The sequence below is a fragment of the Mugil cephalus genome, chromosome 6 (genome assembly GCF_022458985.1).
Source record: "Mugil cephalus isolate CIBA_MC_2020 chromosome 6, CIBA_Mcephalus_1.1, whole genome shotgun sequence".
Taxonomy (NCBI): Eukaryota; Metazoa; Chordata; class Actinopteri; order Mugiliformes; family Mugilidae; genus Mugil; species Mugil cephalus.
The window spans coordinates 12,511,390-12,534,619 of record NC_061775.1 but is presented as its reverse complement, the minus strand read 5'-3'; the positions used below and the strand labels follow the sequence as shown (position 1 = coordinate 12,534,619).

Sequence of the window (23,230 nt, the reverse complement as noted above, 5' to 3'; positions counted from 1 at the left end):
CATTTACAGTGAGTGAGATCCTTGTGTAATGCTACCTGGTTTCATTAAAGGAGGATAAAGTGCACCTTTAAATAACAGCCAGCCTGTGTAATACATCTAAATAAGTGAGTTGTCTGAACAGTACCATCCCCCTCCAGGAGTACTGTAAAAGAAAAGGTAAAAGAGAAAAACACTGTAATGAGTAGTCTTAATGTATGAATACCAAACAAATATGTAAGGTATAGGACAATGTTTATTTCTCCTGCGTATGGGAAATGACCTTGTCACAGAATAAGGCACAAAAATATATACAAGAAACAATAAAAGACAGTAAAGAATAAACAAGAATACACGGCACTCTGATAGTCAGTATAAACAGTGTGGACAGGGAATTACAAAAAATGCTTAAAAAAAATGGAATACAATATAAATTGCTTGGATCGGTGAATGTGGACATTGAGGTAGTTAGTGTGAGATAGGCAGTGTAAAAAAAAGCAGATTATTGTGCAAAATAGTCCGCAAAAAGGACAAATCAGGTCACAAAGACAGTCCCAGTTGTAAGTTATTGTTAATTCGGGCTGGTGTTGTACAGCCTGATGGCAGCTGGGATGCAGAACCTGCAGTAGCGTTCCCTCTTGCAGCGTGGATGCAGCAGTCATAGAAATCATATTTGATGTGAGCACCCTTTCACTTTAAAACCACACCGTTTTTTTTTTTTTTTTTAATGAACTTGCCACAGTCCTTGTGTGGATTGCGTGTCTTCTGTCTCCTCATGTAATCCAGGCTGACTCCGTAATGTTGAGATCCGGGCCCCTGCGGGGATCAGACCCAGATCCGTTGCACCGCTCATTGTTCTTCTTTATGACTGCACGTTTGCGCTCGTCGTGATGCAGCTGAATCAGATGCCCCGGCGTCGCTCTGGTGTGATGGATGAGAATCTATACATGGGCGTTTGCGCTGTTAACCGGTGTCTGACGGATACAGGCGTGTGATGAGTTTTGACAAAAACAAACGGAAGAAAACTGAACGCAACTCCCTTCCCGTGCAGCATTTAGCCCGTGTTGGAATTTTGCACGCGTGTTGTTGTTGTAAGCCTGCTGAAACGAAGCAACATTACATCTGCAAACGCTGTCAAAACTCCACGGAATAATTTGATAACGCGACTTTGTTTCATCAAACTGACCGTATCATATTTCCATCATTTCACCCAGTGTTCCTAAGCTTCACATTAGGGAGCGGTGACAGGAGTGAAACGCTCAGCTGTCCATCTCAGCCTGTTTAGTATTCCGCCAGTGAAATGGTTTAAACCTCATCCCCCATCCATCTATCTACCAAAAGATATGAGATAACTTTTTTTTTTCTTCTCAACAGATGATATTAAGTGCCTCCTATTATCTCAGTAGGTCTGTATCATATTAGAATCTGCAATCGCAGGTCAGAAAGTATACGCCGCTCTTGTCTCGGCCGGTGCTGCAGAATTACTTTCCTGCACACAATGGCTGAATGGGTTGAGGCTTTGTCATTTAAACTGCATAAAGAGGCCAGAAATTGATTTTTATTGTAGATCTTCATATCTAATAAAGCTCTGAGGATCTCCTTTCTTCATTGTCTGAATGGCCGGTGAATGCTTTCAATCTACCTCTCTGTTTCATGCATAAAAGTGGTCGCCGGAATGATAGGAGAAGAATGAGAGGGAGGGGTGCTGCCATGCAAGTGAAAAGCATCCCTTCTCTTTTTCTCCTCTCCTTGGAAACCAGACCTGGGGAGGATGGGAGAGGTGAAGGAGCTGGGGGTAATTGAAAAGTGAAATGTTTTTTTTTTTCTCTTCCCTCTTCCTTTTTAAGAAAGAATGTGTCTTTTTCAAAGAGAAAACATAACCAGGACTCGCTTCTGCTAAAGAAATCCCCTTCAGGACTACAACAGCACACAAACTCTACAAAGATATCAATCCTCTTTTCACATGAGGTCAGCCTATTTTGTCATTTGCTACAGTTTAAATAAATAACAATAAACCCTCGATCGCCGCGTGGAGACTCTGTCGCATTCTTCATCAGTGGAAGCCCGCCTTCTCGTTCAATTTATAAAATATATGAAAAACACTTGAAACTTGAAGTGCCCTTTAAGATGCAAAAAAAAAATATGTATACGTACAAATGTGTTAAAACGGGCTCATCATCCTACACATTCATCCTTGAGGCTCTTTATATTCATTCCCATAGCATCAAAAAAAACAATCATTCCCGCATGGACGTAACAAGGTTTCAAGCAGATATAAGGTCAGTGTTCTAAAGCGTTTATGGTGCTTTGTGAATGTTATAAATATCGAAGGTGAGGCTTTCAAAACTGGATGCTGAGGCAAACAAACAAACACTGTTACATTATCATTACTGTATAGGAAGCATGTTTGTATGTAAACTGCTTATACATGGTCCAAACTATAAATTCAATCAGTATTTCTGTTTTATATAAAATTTTATAAAATCTAACTGTGTGAGTCTAAGTCAGTCATCATATCATCTTTTATTTCCACCAGCGTATTATTCCAAACCCATTTACACAGAGCAGTGTTGTGATCATGGTCGCCATATTGGATGAGCTTTACTCAACCCACTATTCCAAATATGGACGTGGGGGGGGGGCGTGTCGGACGTTGAGACCCGCCCACCCAACCCTCCGCTACCTGTTAGCTCAGGCTACCGCCGGTCGTGCAAAGTGGGGACGCCCTTAATTACGCACAATTTTAAACCCTAATAAAAAATAAATGAATGACTTAGAAAAAAAATCACCCTCATACAGTTATCATGAATAGTGAAATAAACTACCAAAATAATATTTTGCACAAGGCTGTAAACATGTTTAACAATGCTGTAAAGTTGGGTTTTTTAACATCTATGGGGATTTGCTCCCTCACTCGAAGAACTGCAGTTTATTGCACTTGCACATGGGCTTCATCGCTCAGACCTGGAGGTTGCTACTTGGTTGTGACACAGAAATCTGGACCACGTACGCATCGCCTCCATGTGTCCCATCAACATAAGTAACTGAATCAACATACATGAACTAGGCAGAGGGCCGTGGATGATTAGTTCAACGGGTCTACAGCAGAAAGTTGTCTACAGCCATGATATCATCATTTACCTTATATTTTTTACATACTGAAATAATCTAAACTAAATTAATCAAAATTAAAGCTTCAAGAACTAGCTATTGTGTTTTAAACCAACTAACTGATCTTTGGTAAATTGGATTATTTCAGATTTCTACTTTTAATATGAAATCTACAAACAAAAATACTTTCAAACAGGCTTTTGCTGATTGTAACTGTAAATGCAGCATTTTTTAGCAGCAAAATGCTGCTTACATTTGCAATGTTAATGGAAATCTACTCTGTTTTAATATCAGTTCACCTAGAGATATTTCAGCTTCTAAACTAATGTTGTCATCGGTTCTAGAGATATTTCCACAATATTTTACCTCTCGACTCTACTTCTGTGCAGCTCCTCTCTGTCATCCAGTCAGCTTTCAGGCCAGGTGGAGCTGTCAGTGTTGTAGACTCTGTCATGTTTCAGATCTCCCTCAAACAGGACTTAGAAGATTTATTCCTGCAAGAGACAGGAGACGTGGGTTCAACAACGATTCTATTAATTGGAATTGAAAAATCAGATTAAGGTTAGTTTGAATTGGAAAATTGTTTTGTTTTTAAAAGACTGATCTACTATACATTTTATATGCAAGTATAGTAACAAGGATTTAAGCAGATAGATAACCCATCTTACTCTCACTCTACACTCAGAAAAGATTAGTACCTTTCTGTATTTCACAATAAAAGCCAACTGAAAACGTTTAAGGAAGCAGCAGACAACCTTTCATACTGTACACAACCATATAATGTTCATCTGGTAAAGCCACTATGAGGGGCATTTCAGCCTTAATATGTTTGAAAGTATAAGAAATATATGAAATCAACTGGACTGTAATTATTAAAGAAGCACGCGAGGATTAGTTCTGTTTGAGTTTCATGTTTGACCGGACACAACAACTCTTTCAGCTGTGAAACAAAAACCGGCCCTTGTAGCTTGTGCGATAAAGCAGATTAACTTTGGCTGCCTTTGGTGGAACACAACATAAAGCCACTGCTTGGATTTGTCGACTTGAGTTTTAGTTCCGTGTGACCTGTCAAATTAACAGCTCGCTTGTGAGAAATATAATAAGTTAAATAAAACGCTCTGATCTGAATGTGATTTGAATGAAAAATGCCCCCGTCTCTCCCCCCATTCACGTCAGTGCTGCTCAAAACAAATCATTCTCTGCTCGTTTTTTTTTTTTTTCTCCCAAAACTAAACGTTATGCAAATGTACACCTCACCACCTAACTCACACTGCTGCACACTCCTCCCTCGTTTTTCTCATTCGAGGTGATCGCAAATATGTAAACAAAATTTGTTTTCATGCATTTGAATATGATTAATTATCTCGGAGTAATCCAGCTGCACTTGTAAAGACTTTTCAGACCAGATTAGGAATTTCAAAGTGACAACCATGATAGATGGGAGCCTTCTGTAAGTCGTAGATTAAAGGTCACAGCGATGAACTGAAGAACTCACACAGCATCATTTAAGTTGAGGCAGATGCAATCAAGGCCGTGCAGCAAATAGAGGAGCGCCTCGAACAGGCAAAATGATTATGGAAATTGGTATCGGCGCACAGCTAAACATATGGCAGCGCCTAATGCCACATAACACTAGGGGCTGGGTTTAATCAAACTTCACCAATTAAAAAACACAAACGATATGCAAACATCTGAAAGTCTGAAGAGAAAATGAGCGGGATTGTTATTAGTGATAGGGAATGGATCCGTCTCCGCTAATTCTCTAAATGTTTCCTCCACTGCTCTCCTTTCCACAGATAAGACAGATCGTCATCAGCGAACAGTCGGAACAAGCACCGCTTAATAAACAGGCCACGGAAAACGGTGCAATGTCAAAGCTAAATGGGGCTCAACCGCGGCACGTTTTTTACAGGCGGGCAATAATAAAAGATAACCGAGATGTTAAGAGCTGGAGTTCAGATGAAACTAGCTGTAAATCATTTGATTAATTGTACATTTGTGTACGACATCTACTCATTTCCTTCAGAGCGGTGCTTCCTGATGCTTCGTTCATCCCTGTCTGATAAGACAAGTTCAAAACGTCGCATTTAGAAATAAAACAGAAATTAAATTATAAAATGTAAGAAAACAAAATGATAAAATAAAGTTATTACTAATTATATCAAATAATAACAAGAAAATACAAAAAAAAATGCCCCATTTTAAATATTAATTTACATTCATATTTTGTCACATCACAATCTAAGGACGAGTGTAGTGTCTTTGAAAAGACAATAAATATTAACACTCAAGAACCAGGGTTACTAGCTGTTGTTGGTCAAATGTATTCGACTATCTGAATCCTTTCAGCTACTAGACTACCAGTACCAACAACAATTATCTGCCACAGGAACCCAAACAGAACACGGACATGTTAGGAAATCTACTCTGATGCTGCGAATCACATCTACACTCAATAAAAATGCCTTACGTTCACATATGATCAGTAACATGCAGTCATCTGAGCTGACCTCACGGATAAAAGGAAACATTCAGACGCTTCCATTCATAACCCGCTCTCTGTTCTGCTTCCTCCTATGTACTATTATCACACTATTACAGCCCGGCGTAGTCAGAGTCATTTCTTATCAGAATAGCCTTGGAACAGGCCATTTGGATTTCATCATGAGGCATGAGGCATGTAACCAGTACAGAGAAATTAATACATCTGAACACAACTGGACAGTCCTACAACCCGGTCAGAGACACTTTGTCGTGAACGAAATGAACTCCACGGTGCTCAGATGACGTGTGCGACTACATTGTTGTTACTCTACTGTCTGTCCTCACACAAAGCCAACTCCAACTATGTGACAGGTCCAGCAGATCTCTGCCGGAGCTCAATCAGTCCCCAACGGAGCGACTCCAGTGGTGTTCGTCTGACCCACACGTTTTCTTTTGGTGGACAAGTTGATTCGACTACTAACACTACTATTCACTAACATTGTAGTTGTATTGTAGTAATATTGTAGTAGTAACAGCCTAGATCTATTAATTGGTTCATTTTGAATGAATTTTGTTACATATGTACCTGCACCATATGCAGTGACAATGAAGCTGAATCTAATAATGTAATTTAATTATAGACGGAGGACGTTCCAGTTGCTTAAATTTAACAGAGGAGACAAGTTCTTGGTCAGCTGGTCTGGTGGGGCAATCAAAGGAGTGGCTGAGGTGATGCGGAAACGGCTTCACTGTATTAACTCTGCATGACTCTTAGTATTGCCGTTAAAGTACCAGTAAAATCAAACAGACACAAAGGCTTTGATGCCATTCATGAGTATTTATAAAACAAGTTCTATTCTTTTTTGTTTTTTATAATTTTTCCCTCAGCCTCAGACTGAACAGGACAGGGCACCATCACAATCATTCAAACTGTGGTATTAACCTGTGTATATTTGACAGTAGAGATGCAGCGCGTCATGTGTAGTAGTAGCTGTCACTTTCATGACACCGGAGTCAACGAGGATTTCCTGTTCTCTCTGTACAGAACAAACTGTTCCCCCATCCTCACATCTCTCTCTCTCTCCCATCTCGCATCCTTCGCTGGGAGGAGCTACGATGAGAGGAAGCGCTGAGCCACATTAGCCAAATAAAACGCACCCCGATCAGCTTCAAAAAGCAGCGCCACATTGTGGCCGGATGAGTCCAGGGGTGCTGCCGCCTAAGAATAACACATCTGGTAGCGAATGAAATCCAAGGACAAAAAAAAAAACATTGAGATTTGCATGACGAGGTTCTAGCAAAAGTTTAAGGGGAAAGGAAACTTGCTCCGTCAGGTTTGGATGGTGCATTCAGGGCACGGGTACGTTCCCGTTTATGCGCTACGCCTTATTCCTGCCCCCACAAACGCACAAGATTGCAATAACCATTTAAACAGGGGTCGATATTGCGCCTTCTGATGGCAAACTGTTGCCTGCGACCGAGCGTGTCAGCACGGAGTCATGGGTATTTGTGAAGAATTTGGATCCCTTAATGACATGCGACGTGATTCAGGTGTCTGCCTCCATATCTGCACTGATGTCAGTATTACTCCAGCAGCAGCAGCAGCAGCAGCAGCAACACACACACACGCACTACACACACACACTATCTAGCTAAATCATCCCTCCCTGAATAAACAGTGTTGTTATTCCATCAGCTGGTACAGTCTGCACACAAACCAAATCCATTTAAAATCCTGAAATACTTTCACCAAAAAGCAGACGCACAGAACGCGGCGCCGCTTTTGCTTTATGGCCACGCGGGTTAAGTGAACGTGGAAACATATGGCGGCAAAATACACCAGGCTCTTGATCAAATCTTTTTCTGTGTTTTTATGCACATTTCAGAAGCGGGCGGGAAGAGCCGAAGCCCAGCTTTCTTCACAGAAAAAAAAATAAATAAATACATCTTTGAGTTTATAAAAATAAAAAGTGATGCTCTTGCCTCTTTTTTTTTTTTGCTCCTATCGTGTGAGCATTACATTACTTATCCTCAGTGACTTACTGTAAGCTTTAATGTATGTGAACATCACCGAGTAAATCAGAATATTTTTTTTTTTTTCTCTCTAAGCTCCTGAGCGCGGGAAAGGTGAACCTGCCACTTGTCCATTATAGACATGACACGGGTACACCCCCCTCCCTCACCCTCATCTCAGTCCCTCAGGAGAAGGTAGGGATGTAGGGTGTGGAGGAGGGAGGGGGCATTGAGAGGATTCTTTATGCAGCTCTGTGTATTGCTTTCATGTTGTCCAGCCGGTAACTAAGTTGGGTTGCCGGGGGCAATGGCTAATTCACACCCTCAGATCACGAGCATGAAATGAGAGAGCAGGGAGCGCTAAAGCCCTCGGGTTAATGATAGCTCCGTGGCACCACACACACACACACACACACACACACACACACACACACACACACACACACGCACGCCCAACACCCCCTCCATATAAATCTGGCCAAATGGTTTCATTTTAGATGATCCCCGGAATCTCCTGCACACACTTAAAACCGAGAGGGAGAAGCCAAACAGGGCACACCTTAGATGGTGGCCCAGATCTTAGCGACGGCACCGGACAGAGGTCCAGTTGTTGTTTTTGCGAAGCTTCGCCGCTGCCTCCGCGCGCTCACTTTTTTTTTTGGCGCGCTGAAGCATCCGCACTTTTCTTTGCATCATGCCAAAGCAACGGCGCGTGAACGGGCTCAGCACACGGCCCACACATCAGCAAAATAAAGAAATAAATATTTAAAAGAAGAATACAACTGTGAAGGACTTTAAAAATCTTTCACTCCTCAGTCGAACAAGCTCGTGGATGAAGACCAAACCCCCACACCCCCGCCTTTTTCCTTTTCTACCACCACCACCACCACCCTTTTTCCCCAAAACCCCTCTTTAAAGTTATTTCAAATTTCCCAGCATGGCTTTGAGAAATCTGTTTGTTTGAGGGCAGCATTAGATGTGACCAGCGTTTTATTGTGACATAAAACCGCATTTCTTCCTTGGCAGATTAAAAATAAAATCGGTTAATAAGAAAAGCTGTCAGCAGCAGAAAATGGCTGACATAATCCGTTTATCCTCCAAGCAATAAAGATATTGGTCCTTGGGAGTCTATCTTTCCTCTTATGTTATTTCGCCCAAAACATTATCTTCTATGCATTCAGATGGATTAAGAAGTCATACGGGAGATAGAAAGAAAATGACAGATACAAAAAAAAATGTATAATATCCCTTTCATTCCTCATCACGTTCACGGGAGGATACAAATACGATCCCACGTTAAGTTAATGACTAAATAAAAAATGGGGGTGGGGGGGAGAAAAGGAAACGGGTCACGAGCAGCCTTCTCGAAAAGTGTGATCGGGGGAAGATTATAAAAACTACAGGGGTCAGAGGGACAGGAGAGCGGAGGGATTCACCTCAACCCCGGCTAAGACGGGAACGTCTCCACTCTCCGCTCGGCCGGGTTTACAAGCAGATAACTCGGGAGAGAAATTAATTGCGGGCCGGCTTGAGTGAACGAAAGAATACAGGATGAGTGCTGCGGAGGAGAGGAAGCCGAGAGTTTAACATCGGAAACAGTAAGAGCCTCGCAGGCTTATCTCACCTAATGCTACATGGCATGGATCACGCTGGTACACGGCGCAGAAAGCGTCGCAGTTTTTAAAATTTAATACGGACTTCATGTCAACGGGGTTATTTTTCTGCTGGTACTTGATCGATATTTAACACGCTGTTGTCTTTATCCCACCTGAGAGAAAGCACAGGCGGGCATCCTTGGAGCTTTTTTTTTTTTTTTTCTTTACGATGGGAGGCCGTCAACGGCACAACCTCCGGACGAGCTGCTGCTCCCCGGGGAGTCACATGACTGGCAGATAAAGGCGCGAGCAGAGTAAACGCGTGGTCAGAGATGTGAGGCCGGTCATGAAATGCTGATTTGGATCTGCGTGAGCCGGTGGGGCCGCGCTGGGGCGCAGGGGTGGGCGCTTCGGGGGGGGGGGGGGGGGTTTGTGAATGATGGCGGGGGTGGAGACGCCCGTGAGTGGCAGCCAACGTGTGCCGCAGTGTGAGCCTCCGAACTCAGACTCTGTTCTGTTTAATCATGTCGGTTTGGCTGGTAATGAAATTTGATTATGCCTCTAAAGCCAGTAACGTTGGGCGGGAGGGGGTCGAGGTGGGTGGTGGGGGGTGGGTGGGGGTGAAATATTAATATCTTCCGAGATTATGCATGAAACCCCGGTGTGTAATTTTCCCTCTCTCCTTGTCCACCACCAAATTGTTAGTAGTCCATCATTAGCGGGGAACTTTTGCATTTCCATTCGTCTTTTCTGTGCGGCCCGCAACGTGATTAATGCGCGCCTTGATTCATTAGTTTATCATCAATGTGTTTTTAACTGATCACTACAGATCCATCATGCACTGCACAGGGCCCCCGCGCTGTAGATAAACAGTCGGCGTGCTCAGAAAGGCTATCTACAGATCTTTGTTGGTTGGCTCTTACGGGGGTGGGAGGGAGGGGGGGGGGCAGGCACATAACTCAAAGTGCCACTGGCCCCAGCCCCATCACCACCGCACTCAATGAGCAGCTATTGTAAGTCTACGCTTGACAACACACTGCTATTAAAGTGCCATCACATTCATTTGTTAAAAATAAATAAAATAAATAAATAAAAAAAGGAAGCCAACCCCCTCAAAAAATATGTTGGCAAAGAAAAAGAGAAAAAAGGGGCATTTCATTAAGTAGTCATGATCCAGACTGGGGAAGTTCCACTGCAGGGCTTCACAATAATAACTGTGAGTGAGGAGAACAATAACTGAATAAGAAACCAAGAGTAGAGCTGTTGACTCTCCTGCTGACTAATGAACAACAGCTTCGACTTACTTCGCAAAAGAACTCCTTCAGCATTCACTGCAGTATCACTGTAGTATTTTACTGTAGTATTTAACTATATTGTCATATTGTCAGCCTCATGCAAGCGACTTGAATGAGTAGAGATGTGGTTTGAATTGGCTGGCAAATCATTTATATATATATATCGAAAATGTTATTTGTCATTTCAGATTGCTGTCAACTTTAATTTATTGGCACATTATGAAGAAACTAACTGTTGCCTATTGATTGTCCAGTTCAGAGGTGCCAACATTAGCATTCATTTTATGAAACTTTTTCTTTTTTAAACGTGTCTCTCTATGGTCTGTAATGCGGAAACTCCACTTCAGTGAAGGTATTTGCTGATGTTAATAAGATATTTTTACTTTTATCGTCTTTGTTGTCTTAAGGATAAAAGGATGGTGAATCACGGTGTTCATGTGATTCTGTAGCTTTCAGCAAATGGTTCATTGTATACAACTTTACAACATTGTCTTCGAGGGGAAATGAAACGTGCATGTATCGGTCCTCCTACTGCGAATTATATCCAAAATAACACATTTGCTAAAGTCAAATATTAAAAAGTTGCTAAAATCAAAGACTTAAGATTTTTAGTTTTGGTCATTTCCACTTGGCTTGCCTTCTAGGGAGGCGCCATTTTGAAGGGAAGTAATCAAATACGTCACAGGGTTGGTCGCATCCCTCTGAACGCTGTTGGAAACGGACGAGGATGAAATGGAAAGAGATCTTGAGCCCGGTTTAAATCCTGTTGGATATGCTTTTGAACCGATGCAGCGTGGAAACCGAGCAGTGGTACCGCTAAGAGTGGAAGAAAGTGGTGAAACCGGTGGTCTGGGGAGAAGAGTGTGTTGGCGACGCTACCTTGTGTCAATGTGGTTATTGTTTTAGATGTTAAAACGTGTTAAAATGTGATATAAAACAAGTACACGCTACATGTATTTGACTAAAACCATCAATCTTCCACCATCTTTCTAAAGCTCTCTTCTCTCTTTAACTGTCTACCTCTATGGAAATCACCAACCCCATGACTTCATGGGTCACAATACAACAAGATGGCAGCGCCAATGCTAAAAAAACAAACAAACAAAAAAACAAACATATAACCCTAACCCTAATGGCCGCCGTATTTGCTGCTTAAATGCTAACATTTATCAATACTGTTATATATTGTCAATAAGAGCGGAACTCTTCATGTATGTTCCTCCACTGATGGGATAAATTGGCCACTTAAAAGTGTTTGCATCTTAATTTTCTTCATTAATATTTAAATTGTCTTGAATGTAGACAAATATAGACCAATAAAAAGAATGAAACGGAAATATTATACTTGGAAAATGAGTCAATATTATATATCCGTCAGCCCTTTTGGGATCAGTAAATTTCAAAAACCTTAAAGTATCACAGTGAAATGATATGTTAGTGGGTCTTTCTTGCCGAAGATTTAAGCAGAATGTGTATTTTAATTTAAAATGAGGACAATCATTTTTATTCAGTAATTTGGAGGCCAGATCAACGCCTTGTGATGTGTGTGTCTCTGTGTCAGGCTGCATCCTGCTGGGGACGGCTGCTGCCATCAAGGAGTGTCATTGCTATGGGGCTGGGATGTCTGGTCTGGTCTAGGTGGGTGGTACATGTCTGAGTAACATCCACATGAATGCCAGGTCTAAAAGGTTCCCAGCAGAACATTGTAATGTGAAAAGACAGTGAATGTTATTCACCTGTCAGTGGTCATAATGCTGTGGCTGTTTGGTGATCGGTGTATATTTCAGCATGTAGAACGTCTGGCTTGAAATGATGAGTTGAATAAATCAAACGTTGAGAGCTTATATACCTTGTTAAATTTAAATAAATAAATTAGCATATGTTCAGACTACTGAGAATGTACTGTTCAAGAGTTAAACTCTAAAGAGGTCAAGTGCTTATAAAGATGAATATATAATGATGCGTAAATCTAGGAACGTTATATGTTTTACCTGCATTTGTACCTGTTTTAGAGTCAACACAATTGTCAGGTCATCTGTTCTAGCAAAAACAACATTTAAACAGTTTTCCCTATTTTAATTTCTCCAATAGACACAGAACAGCTGCAGAGAATCACGCCTCATTTGGTTCCTTTGAGATATCGTCGGGTACTTTGTCTTCAGAAAGCGAGGCAGAAAGAAGAACTGTTGTTTACATTAGTTTTAATAGAAGTCAACTGGCCTTCAAGAGCAAAAGTCACTTATCGATGACTATGACAATGAAAACAGCAAATTTTATATTCGGTTCTCACAAACCATCACAATATAAAGAACATCTCAGCACAGTTGTTAGACATGAGCAAAGAAGCGAAATGTAGTTTCTTTTCTAATCCTGCAAAATGGCTTTGTAGCAAAGTACTGAAGGTAGTAACATTTGGTGTCGTGTGATTTAGTGTGAACAGAATTAAGCACTAATACACCAGAGAGAAATTCAATGGAGCATTATGAAGAACCAATCAAATATTTTCTGAATTTTTTATATTAATCAAGTCTTTCACCATAGAAAGACTAACCAGAATGGCCTTCTAAGGCCAAAACTTTCTTTTTCTCCTGACACAGCTTCTCTCCAACTCTTCAAATGTACAAAACCTTATTCTGCACAGTTAAAAAACTGCAGAGAGAAAGTAATAATGAAGAAATATTTGGACAGTGACACAATCGTCCACATTGGATTTGAAATGATATGAAATGGAAGAGCGGACTTTCAGGTTTAATTCAAGTGGTTAAACAAAAATATCCTATGAAACGTTAAGGAATAGCAACCATTTTTAAACCGTCTCATCATTTCACGGGCTCAAAAGTAATTGGACAAATTAACATTACCATGAATAAAATGTCCATTTTTTATTCTTTGTTGAGGATCCTCTGGAGTCTGACTGATGTCTGGACCCCATGGACATCACCAAACACACACCGTCCTCAGATGTTTGTGGGTCTTTCTACCTTAAGTTTGTGCTTTGTTGGGTTGAGATCTGGTGAATGACTCGGCCATTGCGGAATATTCCACTTCTTAGCCTTGAAAACTCCCGGGTTGCTTCTGTGATACGTTTTGGGTCATTGTCCATCTATACTGTGAAGCACCGTCCAATAACCTTTGCTGCCTTTGGCTGAATCTGAGCAGAAAATACATCTCTACACACTTCAGAATTCATTCGGTTGCATTTATCTTCTGTCACATCATCAATTAACATTAGTGACCCAGTGTCGTCGGAAGTCACGCATGTCCATGCCATCACACTGTGTCCACCACCATGTTTTACAGAAGGTGTGCTGTGCTTTGGATCATGAACCGTTCTGAGCCTTCTGCATACTCTATTCTTCCCATCATTCTGGTAATGGGTTGATCTTAGGGTTTCATCTCTCCAAAGAATGATCAATGGTTTGTACCTTGTGGTGAACCCTCTGTACTTCCTGTCACAAAGTCTTCTGTTTATGGTTACATACTGATAAACCTACTTCCTGGAGAGTGTTCTTCACTCTGTGGATGTTGTGATGGGTTTTTCTACACCATGGAAAGGATCCTGCGATCATCCACCACCGATGTTTTCTCAGAATGTACCAATGTCATCTTTTTTTTTTCTCAGATGGTCTGTTATACTTTCATGAGGTCTCCTTTGACTGCATGTTGTGGGTTCAACAGCTTCCAAATACAAACGCCACACCTGTAATCAACTCCAGATCTTTTACCTTCTTAAATGATGAAGGATTAATGAGGCAGCATCCCGTGCAGCCCATGTTATAGCTAGCGAGTCAACTGTCCAATTACTTTTGATCCCTTGAAAAGCATCAACTACATATTAAATTCCTAAAACCTTCCTCCAATTTGGATGTAAATACACACAAATTACAGCTGAGAGTCTGCACTTTAAGACCACACTGAATATACAACTGTAACTTGAACGTGTTTTGGTAAATTTGTGTCAGTGTCCAAACGCATGTGAACCTATCTGTACATGACTTGTCTACTTACACTGCATAAGAGACGCTGGTGATGAATTTGCAGTATGTGCCACGTTGCCAATTGCGGCAGAACTAAACATTAAAAGTAAAATTAAGGTAGGATGGAAGAAAACTTAATAATGGCTGCATGTCAGATCACATGCAGTTCAGTTACAATCACAATTATTTCAGTGACTAAACGTTAGACGCGAACTATGAAGACTAAAGGGAAAGTCTTTCATAAAAGGACTGAGCCACTCAATGAGGAGAGATTCGCCATTAACAGAGAACATCAGTCGCATTCAGCTCGCACCAAGTAACTATGCAAGAGATGAAGTTGGAAATCACTGTGAAGGAGAAAAGATGAACCTTCAAAATGCAATAATTGTGTTAAAGAAATTAGTTTGTAATTGTATGATAGAGTTCCGGAACGCATGAAATTAAATAACTGTTCATAGATATTGCCTTCAAAAAAGGAAGAATAGAGGGGCCAGTGTTAGAGCACGTAAGGGCTCCAATTATCACAAACCTCACCTCTAAAGTCAAGATAAATACGGAGAATGTGGTAGATCTAATATAATTGGCCATAACAAAAAGACCTTGGGTATTTTGTTTCTAAAAGGCGGCCACATGAATGCACAGCCTTGAATTAGAGGGTTCGTCTGCTTCATATCTGCGTTCACTCCCCTATATTTTATTTCAACCTCGCGTGAAAAGGATTTAATTGATTTTGGAAGCCAAATTTTCTGATGAATGTCCATACGGAACGAGCACATAATAATGACGCGCCCTCACCTTATTTACAGCTGACCGCTGAATGGATGCAGCCTCCGAGGAGCGCGTGTTGTTCACAGTGAGAGGTCGCACGAGGAGTTGAACCAGGGGCCACATTCAACCCCCCCCCCCCCACAACGGGCTTCTCTTTTCCTGGTGAAACGTCGGAGGGAGGCAGGAGCCGGGGTCTCTGGAGCCGTGGGGGGGAAGAAGTAGCCAGTCAGGTGAGAAGGTTCCACACGAAAACACAGGCAGCACCGAGAGCTTAATAGAAAATTCAAATATTGCCAATCGTTGCACAGTTGCGACAATGTCAGCGCGGCGGCGCATTAACTGACAGCCACTGATAACCGGGTCTAAGTCCAGCGCAAATCCATCGGCGCTCGTTTACCGCGGCCCAGCAACTCGTATCAGTCCAGGCTGGAACAGACACAGACTTAGAGCATCAGGAACTTAATAAGCACTTGGTCCCACTTAACACTAAGTGCTACCAGATACGCGTTTAATATCTGCTAGTCCAGGTAGTCAGGAGTTTAAGCTATAAAAATGTCATTTTTAGTCTGTAATCCTGTCTATTAGTCAGAGGTTTTAGGGGTCTAGTTGTTAGGGGAACACTGTCGCACAAAGTGAGCCGCGAACAACATCACTGTGGAGATGTTCAACACGAAAAGGACGCGCAGTGTCGCTTTATTTGGTGGTTTAAATGTATTTTAGTGGCAGTTCAACAGCAGCGGTAGAGAATTCTAAGTGTGATGTATATTTGTTTTATATTGTTTGATATTATATTTAATGAAGCCGAGTTGTGAAATTTAACTCAATCAGTGCTTACTATAATTTGTGTTTTAATCCTTTTTGAATTACGAGCATTGTGCGATTGGTTTACAATAGATCTGATCGACAATTAGACACATGAACGAAGACATCTTCTGAATTTTTGAATCTCCAGAGTGGTTAGAAAAATGCAAGGTCCCATAATCACATGTCTAGATGGCTGTTCAGGCCACGTTGTAGTAACAATTAATAGCATTTTATGTTAATTTCACTTGTACTTTGGACATTTTTTAAGGTATAAAATAATCACCAGTATATCATTGTTTGTTCCGACAGTTATTTTTGATTTAGTCTTATTCACATTTTAACCAATTTTTATCTTAGTTGGGTCAATGTAAAAGTCTTTGCATTCTTGACAACTTTTAATTATTACACTTATGATCCAAGCTAATGACATTTATTTTCAGCAGCTATTCTCTATGTCGTCTTCTAGTAATCATAATGTTTCTCACTTTAGACCAATTTAATGAAGCTCATATACGTTATGTAGCAGAAAACGAATGTAGGTAAACACAAAAGGTGGGTAAATACAAAATCTTTTTCTTCGGCTGTTGTTTAAAAGAAAAGCATTTATTTTCTAAAAAATTCAAATTAAAGTGCTATAAACGCAGATGTTCAGAAGTGGTACAACGGCTGAACACATATGCCTTTGATGAAGTTGTTGTCCAGCGCATTCAAGGAAACAGAGCGACTGTTGTATTATTTCTAGTACAAACACGATGAGGTAAAACCAGTAAAGGTCTACACAGTTTGAAGCAAAATAACATTTCAAATCTTTAACAATAAACTGCAGGCTTGCAACTTGAATGGACACATTTGTGGACAATTTTAGTTTGCTAAATGCTAATCCATTACACACTCCATTGTACTGTGTGTACACTAAAGTCAGTGGAGGGCAATAATTTGGTAGGCTACCGAGAACTGGCTGAGATTAGATTAGGCAAACACCCGTTATCCAATCCAATGACTAGGACGCACATTTTGAAACACAGCAAAGAGGCCGTACATATATTTTAAATGTCCTTTTTTCAAATAACATTTTCGTTCCATCTCATTTTGTCAACGTTTCGTTTTGGTTTTTATCATCAGACGTTAGCTTTAGCTCGTCGACGTCTCGTCTTTGTCACAGAAATAATGGCCGAAATGCACTGAATGAAGCTTTTACATAGAAGGGCATCATCTAAAATTCTTAATAAACTTCTGCTTTTAATTTAGTGTTAATCAAGGGGAGTCCAAAGAAAATAATAACTGAAGAACATTATTAAGAACTGTAAATAATGTATATTTGTATACAGTTCCTTAGGTTAATAACAATAAATCTATTTTTAATGCTTTCTGCTAAATATGTGGTTGAAATATAAAATTTGAATATTTCCATCTGCTCGCGGGGGAAAGGGAAAAAAAAAAAAGCTGACATTGTTTGAGACAAAACGCCTGCTTCGCTTTGGTTTAAAAGGGATAGAGGACTGAAATTCCCTTTTCTTTCAGCCTAGACATACACAAACAGCGAAGCTCCCTCGCTGCCTCTCTCCTCTTCTCCAGCACGCCTCTAATGCGTCCTAATCCTGGCTGAAGACAGACGCGGGTTGTGTGTGTAAGAAATATCTCTTTGCTTTTTCTGCCTCAGTTCATTATTTTTCTTTCTTGTCACTTAGTGTGATAGGTTGGACAGAGGCGCACAGATGAGCACTGAAGACACAGTCACAAGGCCTTAATCTAGTCTTTAATGCGTGACTTCAGAGATGTCATTTATCTTGTGACTGCAGCAGGCGTCCACAAAACTTTATCTCTAATAATATATTGATGGATTAAAGGGGTCAGGCAGGAGACCAGGCAAGAAAAATTGCTTATTGACATCAAAATACAGTGCCCCAAAACCTGATAAACATAGGGACAGGAGAGTGGAAGTCAGAGAGAGAAGGAAAAGAGAGAGATGAGGGAGGGGGAATTGAGTTGGGGTATTGTGAATGTTTGCACCCGGTAATTTCCTTCCTTCACAAGAGCCTCTGGTGGTCTGAGCCCTCGGCTTGATAAAAACCCCAGCCTCTCCTGCTCTCGAGCTCGGCACTGTGCAGTTGCCGAAAGGAAAACGCTGGTGACTGCTAGGTCATTTCCACGTTTATCTTGACATAAACTCCCCCACCTCCCCCCCCGCCACCGCGACGCCCCCACCCCCCAAGACACGTACACACACACACGTACACGTACACACACGCACACACAGCACCACCACACCTTATTAATCACACTTAAGTGCCGTGTGAGACTGGAGCACTCGTGCGAAGGCTACTGAAAGCAGAAACCCGAATGTGTGGCATTATCAGGAAAAGCACTGCTGTACAAACTTGGGAGACCACCGGCAGTCTCCTCCATTTTGCCGTTTGCTCAAAGCTTAGAGAGGGAGTGTGTGGTGGTGTTTTTTTTTTTTTTTTATCTGAGCAAATAGGAGACTCTTTAGTCAGCTCGATTTTGGGATAGACTTTAAACACCTTCAATAACTGTCTGGACGTGCTAAATATAAAGCGAACAGGGGAGTATTTTTCTGATTTTTCTTTTTTTTTTTTTTTCCTCTTTACAATGTTTTGAAGCCCCGGCCGACAAAGAAACTTCGCTTTCGAGTTAGCATAGCTGACAGACATTTGAGCCGCGGCCCTTTCATTGGTTCATTATGCGTGCCCATAAGCCAATCACAAAGGGGGCCGAGATACGAAATTCCGCGCGTGCGAAATCAAATTACGCGTAAAGCACGCGGCCGTGAGAGACTTTCATTGACGGTTCACACACAAAGTCACGCCGCCTCCATGTACCTCGCGTGGTAATAGCGCGCGTCCGCGCCGCATGTATAATGAACACACTGGGCCGGCAGAATGGCCCCGTATCAAACTCTCAGCGCACAATAAATTAGCGTGGAGCAAAACTTCATAGGTGAATCCCCGTCGGTGACCATGCTAAGTAGACTTTCAATTCCAATTTCAAGAATGCCACTGTTGGAAAAGTCTTTAATTACCGAGATCCCACTTCTCATGATGGATTGTGATAAACCAGTAGGCTTACTTAAGAAATCTACCAACCGAAAGCATGTTTTTTTTTTTTTTCCTTCCCCACACCCCGCTTCATCTTTTGCAGCCCTTGCGTGAAAACCAGTCAGTGGCAAGTCGCTCCAATCCCAAATAGAGTCAATTCTAACCCTTCACACACTCTTCCAGTCCAGGAAAATTAATACACTTCACTATTACAAGATAAAGCTATAGGGACATATTACACCAGGCATATCTGCAAGCCTGTAATACCACAGAGTCAGCATTCAATAAAAGACATTTGCAACCGGGCATTTCTCACAACAACACTTGCGAGAGATTTAAAAGCTTCTAAATTAGGTGCAGCTCACGCACGAAAGGTGCCTGGTAAGCAGGACGACGCTTACTTAAAACGACATGAGTTGTTTATGAAGGGGGCGCCTCCCTCGCTTCCAGGTGGCGCGCGGGAAGAACAGTTTATGACGCACACACTGGGTTATTTAGCCTCAAACAGAGTGCATAATGTCGGGCGACAATCAGCGCACATAACTCACGTCCGTCTCTAAGCGATCTCCCGCTTCATCACGTCACCCCTTGAATACTGATTGCCCTCTCATCGCGCCGTTCATCTGATTCAACTCCGGCCTCCCCGATCCCGGGCTCAGACGGACAGCTCTCTAATTTGCAGCAGCAGCAGCAGCAGCAGCAGCAGCATCAGAAAGTTGCGAAAACTGTCTCAGCGCGAGGCGTTTAACAATCTTTTGAGAGAAGAAACAGGAATGTATTTGCAATAACCCGCTTTCACACCGTTACAGCAGTTCTTTTTTTTTTTTTCTTCTTCTTTTTTTACGGCCAGGAAGACTGCCCTTGGAGCCATTAAAAATTTAATCCAGCCGGCGTGCGCACATATAACATATCACCCATTATTACAGCCTGTGTCTGCGCCAGACAGGGAAGCTGGCAAAAAGTGAAAAGGAAACAGGTCATTTTTCATCCTGCAACAAATTCCCGAGCATCTCTGCCTTTTATTGCCCGGGTACTTTTAACAGGACGCCAGTGTTTGCGCTTCAGATTGGAAATTATTTAGCTAAACGTTCTAATGAGCTAACAGATCATCAGTCACTCTTGTATTTACTGACGGCCATAAAGTGTGATACGAGTTTGGATTGCACCGAGCGTGTCACCTGAAGGACAGGCAGTGCTCATCAGTTAACCCCCCACCCCCTCCTCACCCCTCCCACTGCATGGACCAAAAAAAAAAGACAGGGGGGGTTGTAAAGCAGGTTTACAGGCAAACTAAAATCACCCGTATTAAACCTGGTAAATCTGTCTCCCGCTGCAACAATGGCAATAAAACAGTACAGTTTACCATAGAGCTTCAAGGTTGCACAACACTCCGACGGCCAAATATACTCAGCATTGAAAAGTAACAATGATAACAGTCAAACAGCCGCAGCACCCGAAGTCACAAAGTCATTGTGAGATGATTACATTCTGCCTAGAATTCACACCGCTCTGCATCTTTATCGCAATCATCACTCTTTCCTGGATGCGCGCCGCTCCCAAAAACCCGCCGCGCTACGAACTGCCCCAAACGCGAGCGAGATGATCGGGACATTATACCTCAGCGCAGCGTATTGAAATGACCTCCTGAATCAAGGAAAAAAAAAAAAAAAGCAGCATAATACATCTCAAATTCCACTAGGGAGTAATAAAAACCCCAATTTCCATGATGAATAAAATGTTTCTCTTTTTGTTGTTAGCCCCCAAACAGAGGGAAGCATGGCCAAAAGGGTTGCCACAGTGTAATCTACCTTTGGGCGTTGGTACATTAATTCCATTTTCATATTCAGTGCCCTGCTCCCCCCCCACCCGCCCCCCCTCCCTAACATTCAGCCCTCCGCTCCCTTCGAGCAGCAGGCACGGAGGAGGAGGAGGAGGAGGCCCGGGCTACTCCGAGGGCCTGGGAATACCCCAGAGCCTGCACGCCAGCACTACATAATTCTGGCCTGCCTCATTATTTAGCATGTCACCACTATTTTACATGTTAAAGCCCCGGCATCGCCATCTAATTTATTATAAGAATATAGAATGGGCGAGCCTGGAATGGGGTCACTTGCTTTCACGCGTTGCGCAGGAAATAAATTCACACAAAGTCAGTCAAGTCAAGGTGAAAACCCATGTCAGCAAGATGCATTTTGTCATTCTTCGGAAGAAGAGCGCTTGAAAGACTTCTCCTCCGGCCCCGTCGACGTCGCCTCGGTTTCCCTACAGTGTTTAACTACTTTAATCTTTACTTTCATTCAGGGGGAAAAAACTCAGGTTTCTCGCAGAAAGGGGAAAAAAAATAGAAAAGCAAGGGAAAAAAAACAAAACAAAACAATAAAAAAAAACACAGAGCATCAGAGTCCTGCCAAGAGTTGAATTGGCTTTGATGAGATTCAGCTGTAATTATTTCTCAGCAATAACAATAAGGACAACAACAACAGAAGACTTAATCCGCCAGTGAGAGGGCCCGATTCTGCTTCCTGGTGACAGTGATTAGGCCTAATCTAGGGGTTTTGGTGTGTTCATCGGAGAAATGCGATTTTAAAAGGCAGTGTGTTTTGTTTTGTGAGAGTTTTATTTGCTCCAAATACATTCAGTTGTGGAGCACTGAAGTGAAGTGCAACCCATCTTTTGTGGTGCTGATATTCAGCAGATGGGACGGTGAGGCTGCAGCTAACAATGATGATTATCTCTTTCACGGAATAATGGTTTTGTGCATTAGATGCTAGAGGACGGTGGAACATGCTCACCAACATTTGACCAAGACCTTGTTTTGTCCAGGCAGTGGCACAGATTATGTAAATCAGGGGTCTTCAACGTTGACCCTCAGACTGATGGAGAGATTAAATAGGGACCCCCTACCAACGATATGAGTTTTATATTAAACACGGCCTAGCACTATTTATAAGTATACATTGTTATTAGCATTTTGCATTCAATATTAAGCTGTCCCTCATACCTTTACTAAAATATGTTGGTCTCATCATGTTAATGTGTATTAAAATTTATGGGGGAAAATTAAAAAAAATATAAAAAATGTCTAATCAACCAAAGATTTTGCGACCCCTCTGCAGTACCTCCACGGACCCCCTGGGGTCAGAGACCCCCACGTTGAAGCCCTACAATTTAGATTACTTTGCTGCTCCTTTTACCAACAGATGAATTGATTAATAGTTTCGATTCAAACATGGGTTAGTTGCAAAGTTGAAAGAATGTGAGCAAAAAGATCACAAGTACCCAAATGCACCGTTAGGTCCAAACAATGTAGAACAGTTGTTTTAACTCTGAGGATACGTTGACTCCCCTCTGAGTCTTGGTTGGTCTGTAAAGACCATCTATATCCAAATATAATCAATCAGCTTTTAGAGAAGGACGATGAAAGAAGATGAGTTCATGTGTTGCTCAGTTAATCCAAGAATCACCCGTTCATTGCGATCAATGAGTTCCCCTCTGATGCTGGTCAACGAGTTCTTGTATTCAATAATGTTCAACTGCACGTATATTTATAATTTTTTAGAGTTCCCAGTGTTTTTAGTTCCCAAGTTTTTCTGACCAGGAGCAGAAAAGGGTCCAAAGATGAAAAAAAATGGCCTTTCTCGCAGATTATTCATCTAACTGAAATTTCCCAGTTTGGGAAATTGATCATCATAAGAAACGACGCAACGAAACCGACAGTTCAAGACTTTGAAATATATTTAATATTCATGATAACAGATAATTTAAAAAATAAGAATTTATTAATTTCTGAGAAGTTGGAACTGGAGATTTTTTTCCATAAAGGATTTCTTAAACGGCAAATGTTTGGACAATCGGCTGACTAATCAATCAGTTAATCATCCATTGTTAAAATGAAACTAGACCAAATTCTATCATCAAATCATCCACAACCATTTATAAAATCAAGTCGTAGTGTCATAGGTTAAGTGGAAACGCGAACTATAGTTGTAAATACCTGCTGCTTTTCTCTGTTTCATGTGACAGTACCATGTTAATGGACTGTGGGTCCATAGACAGGTGAAAACTGTATTTCAGTGTTTACTACTTAGTGGTTAATAATCAGTAAATGACGTAATAATTGAATTAAGTGTTATTCTTGGTTCATTATACGA

General features: G+C 41.6%; 1 long non-coding RNA gene across 1 annotated transcript in view; it reads right to left on the bottom strand.

Annotated features, from left to right (window-relative positions):
• Positions 1-214: 214 nt before the first annotated feature.
• LOC125009546 overlaps positions 215-23,230 on the bottom strand; it is a 95,309-nt gene continuing 72,293 nt past the window's right edge. The window contains exons 3-4 of the long non-coding RNA XR_007112959.1: positions 3,454-3,581; positions 215-1,738 (exon numbers count right to left, since the gene is read on the bottom strand). This is a non-coding gene — a long non-coding RNA (uncharacterized LOC125009546). The remainder of the gene's footprint in view (positions 1,739-3,453; positions 3,582-23,230) is intronic.